Source organism: Jatropha curcas, chromosome 5, assembly GCF_041381405.1.
Source record: "Jatropha curcas cultivar XTBG-Jc1 chromosome 5, XTBG_Jcur_1.0, whole genome shotgun sequence".
Taxonomy (NCBI): Eukaryota; Viridiplantae; Streptophyta; class Magnoliopsida; order Malpighiales; family Euphorbiaceae; genus Jatropha; species Jatropha curcas.
The window spans coordinates 12,686,567-12,691,312 of record NC_143155.1 but is presented as its reverse complement, the minus strand read 5'-3'; the positions used below and the strand labels follow the sequence as shown (position 1 = coordinate 12,691,312).

At 35.1% G+C, this 4,746-nt stretch overlaps 1 long non-coding RNA gene across 1 annotated transcript; it reads right to left on the bottom strand.

Annotated features, from left to right (window-relative positions):
* Window positions 1–1,602: 1,602 nt before the first annotated feature.
* Window positions 1,603–4,197, bottom strand: LOC149496233 (uncharacterized). The gene is made up of 2 exons (XR_016321006.1): window positions 3,953–4,197; window positions 1,603–1,777 (listed from the first exon to the last, which is right to left on the bottom strand). It is a non-coding gene; the product is annotated as an uncharacterized LOC149496233 (long non-coding RNA).
* Between the last annotated feature and the right edge of the window lie 549 nt (window positions 4,198–4,746).

Genomic DNA, 4,746 nt, shown 5'->3' with positions numbered 1-4,746 from the left:
TAGTTCCTTGGTAATGGGTTGGGTGGCGGCCTTGACAGCCTCTCGGAGTACCAAAAGGATTGGCATCCCAAGATCAGTGTAAGTCCTCCTCGACTTGCTGCCATTTCTCATATTCCCCACACGTAAAGGATTCATGGAGGTGATACTTGCCACTTCGTGAACTTTGCTAGCTTGGCTAGGCTTCTTATATTTTGAGGTACCCGAGTCTTCTTTCAGTTGTCCCATTTGGATTAAATCCTCTACCTTGGTTGCAGTAGCAATGAGCGACTGAAACGTTGGTAGGTACTGAGTTTGCAGTTGTTGTTGGTAGACAGGTAGTAGATTTTTAATGATTATGTCTACCTGTTCTTGTTCTGAAGGCCGATTGATCATTTGGGCGGCCTTGGCCCTCCACCTCGTAAGGAACGAGGAAAAGGGTTCGTTGCTCTTTTGTTTGGTGGTTTCCAGTTCTCTCCGAGTAACATCCACCTCTATATTATAATGGTACTGCGTGTTAAACGCGTTGCACATGTTTTCCCAGGTCTTCATTTTAGACCGATCTAGGCTGACAAACCACCTCAAAGCAGCACCAGTGAGTGATTGTTGAAACAACTGAGCAAGGAGCTCGCTGTTCAGTCCGAACGGGTTTAGGGCACCCACATACATTTTCAGGTGCGTTTTGGGACAAGTGGTTCCATCAAACTGGTCCATGTTGGGCATTTTGAACTTTGTTGGCAGTCTTGCTTCAGGGAACAAGGACAAGGAGTCCATGTCCACCACTTCCTTATGTGTCTTGAGGGCAGTGATCGACCTTTCCAAGAGTTCCAGGTTTTCTCTCATTTTCTGAGCTTCCAGCTCAGAAGCAGTTCTGGAGGGCATGTCATCCAGGTTAAGGGCAGGGTTTGTCGGTTCAGCAGCAGGTCCCTGATTGGAGGTAGTAGGTCCACTTCCACCAGCGGAAGCCCCATTTCCATTACCACTACCTAGTTCGGCTATTAGGGCAGTTCTCTGGGCAGCTAATGCCTCATTCATTCTAGCCTCCATTCTAGCTTCCAGTTGCTCTATGAGATTTTGGATGTCAGCAAGTGATGCCATTGGTGCAGTTGAAGCTGGTGATGTAACACCCGCCACCCAATCCCGAGAGACTCGACGGCGGATGCCACATTCGGTGCCGGAGACACCGTCTTAACTTAACATATAAATCATAAAACTAAAATTTTACATTAGAAGTAATTGGGTATTCACAAGTTTCATGAGTATATTATTTTTTTTTATAATAGAAATGTCATTTTATTTTCTTATCTTTTTTTTTTAATATATATACATTGGGAACAATCCTACAAAAATACCGTAAGAATATCCCTTTAAAAACTGAGCTCGCCAAACATGTGAATACAAAATACTCCCAATGAAACTCCAAATGTCCAACATCTCCAAATAATTATTATAACACAACAACACTTTTATGTTTTCATAACTAAATAAATCCTCAATAGTATTTTCGATTCATCAATTACTTGCATTCATTATAGATATCAAGTCTTAATGAAGTAATCATATCAACTGACTTAAAATATTTCATATTCACTCATTTAATAAATCCTATGCTTATCTCCAAATATATAAACCAAAATAATTTATTATTACATATAATTCAAATAACATAATCTCCAAAAAATGTAATAATTATACATGCCATAATTCTTAAGTACATAAATCTCAATCGACTACTACCAAATTAGTGACTTCTGCTTTGATAAGATGCTTCTACTCTTCAAGTAGCATCCACATCTTCAACCTACGCGTGATAAAAATCAACGCGCTGAGTATAAAACTCAGTGGTGCTCATAATTCACATACTTACCAAAATTGCGATGGCAACTTACTTAAAACACAAATTTCGTAAAATCATTTATAATCATAAAATCTCAAATATTAACATGCATTTACATTTATAGCAAAAGAAATATCAAATAAACTATGAATTAACAACATGAAGAATTTAATTCTTTCAACTCATAAATTCATTACTTGCACATTTATTATACCAATACATATACTATTTATTTTTAAAACCTTGTACCGGAATATCATGCTTTGAAAATTCATTTGATAACATAATCATTAATTTCCAAAGTAAAGTTTACTAAAATAATATGATCTTATTCGTTTAATTCAACTACTTTGAAAACAATAAGACGATTATAAATACAACTATGTCTTCATTCTTTTATAGCAACAATAAAATGTTATTTTTCGTTAAGGCTCATACTCATGCAGAATGAACATAAGCAGATTTGATCGTGGCCTATGTTAGCGCCACCCCCATCACATACTCGTGGCCTATGAAAGCACCACCCCCATCACACAATCGTGGCCTATGAAAGCACCACCGTGGCCTATGAAAGCACCACCCCCATCACACAAATAAGCGCGTCCGCCTATTTATAAGGGCTGATAACCCTAGCATATGATCATAGCTTCACAATAACAAAATCAATCTCATCATACCACGTTTCAATCATGCATAGTAGAGCCCAAATCAAAATCATTCTTGCACAAAAGCAATAATTCTTAATCAAAAACACTTCATTACTTAATACCCATCACTTCAAAATTTCTCAACTTACAACTTACACAAATTACCACATTCTTTTTAAGATAGTATATATATACAAAGCACTTACACCTTAAATACCCATTTCTTTGTTAAAACTCTAAACATATAAAAGTTATCAAATAATCATACTTATGTCATATATATAATAATTATGTAAGCTTTACTACACTAAGGTGGTACCAAGGGGAGGAATTTCCTTCTCCAATCACGCATGCTAACATAACTCTTATGCACAAAAGTATCCATTTCAACCCTCATCATGCATTATCTAAATCAATTCCACACCTTTCCAATTTATATCCATTTAATGATATCCACAACAACCCTTCTCACACTTATGTTTTATTTTTGTCAAATAAATTCTAAAACATACAAATAATCAAGAGCACTTCATCACACATGATTTATACATACTTTTATCCAAATAACCCTTTGATTTAGGACATAGAAAATTTCCAGCATTAATATCACCTTGACCTTTTCTGGGTTTTTAGGACATAACTTGAGTTATAGATTTCCAAATTAAGTGAAGTTTGATTCATTAGAAAGCTAAGACAAAATTCTACAAATTTTATCAAGGGACAACAGCCCAGATCAATCTGTAATATGGTGAAAAAAGGCTAGGAACACAGACCAATAGTCCAGACTTGATTCAGCAGCACTAATTCCAATGTTTATCCAATTCCTACTTATCCAGACACTCAAATCAAACCAATCCAAAACCAGAGAAGTCTCAAGACACAGGGAAACAACTCTCATGAAGAACTCAGAATATAATCTTATCATTATAGTGGTCAAAATGGGCACTCAATTCAGTGATGCATGTAGCCCGTCATAACAGAGTCAGTTTGGGTTTTTCAGCCATAAGTTGAACTATATATATCCAAATTGGACACAAGAGGATGGGTTGGAAAGCTAAGAAGTAGACCTATAACTTTGATGAAGGACTCAGACACAAAGGAAAACTCGAAAGGATCAAAAAATAGTCCTTAATCTCACTCAATAACATTTTTCCCAATTTCAGCTTACTTAAATCATATACAAGGTAGGGATTTCTACCACATATTTCATACTCATCATACATCATCTTAAGAGCATAAACCAACAAAGAGAACAAGAAATCTTAAGGCCTTTTTCATCAATAGGTTCTGCCACTTTTGGAAGATGAAGAAGAAAATGTTTTCCTCATCAATTTTACATATAAACATGCTTAGAAATCTCCCAAGAACACATTTATACCACCAAAATTCAATAATCAAATCATTTCATATAAAATTCCCAATTTTCACAAAATAGTAGAAACTTCACAAAATCAAAAATTTAAACAAGGTAGGAGGATTTATGAACACTTACTTTAAAACAAGCCTTAGCAAGCTTAGATTAAAGCATTCTAAGCTCCAACTTTGCCTTTACTCCTTGGTAGAGGTTTCCTAAGCCTTTGGCTTTCCAAGTTTCTTGAAAATAATCACCACAAATCACTTCTCAAGCTTTAAACTCTAGGATTGATTCCTTAAATCAAGTTAAATGGGTTGAATTTGATGGATTTAGCTAAGGATGAAGTTGAAGAAAAACAAAGAGAAGAAGAAGAAGAAGGAGATAGCCAATGCCAAAGAGAAGAAGAAGGAGAGAAAGTGGTTGCTCAAATTATTGAGCACAAGGGTATTTTAGTCTTTTCTCAACATTGGATGGCTAGGATTGAGTCAATCTAATCTAATGGCTACAAATATTCTCCCAATTAAATTCCTTCAAAATATTATTTAACACAATAAAATCCTCAACTTTACTCCATAAAAATAATTCATCTAATTTCCTTAATTAATATAACACCATTTCAAATTTACTCCATACAAATATTGCCTCTAATTTTCCTTACTTAATATCACACCTTAATTAACTATTCACAAATTTTCTAAATTCTCCAAAAATATTTATTACTTACTTTCTAGCCATAAAAATAATGTATACATACTCCAAAAATATTATAGAAAATATTAAACATACATAGTAATTTTTCTGGACCAAAATAATATTTATTCCCGGACTGATGATACTATTCACAGACCGGTAACTTACTATTTTAGACACAGAAAAATGAGGCGTTACAGGTGAGGTTGGTGATAGCACTGTAGGTGTGACTGGAACTTGGA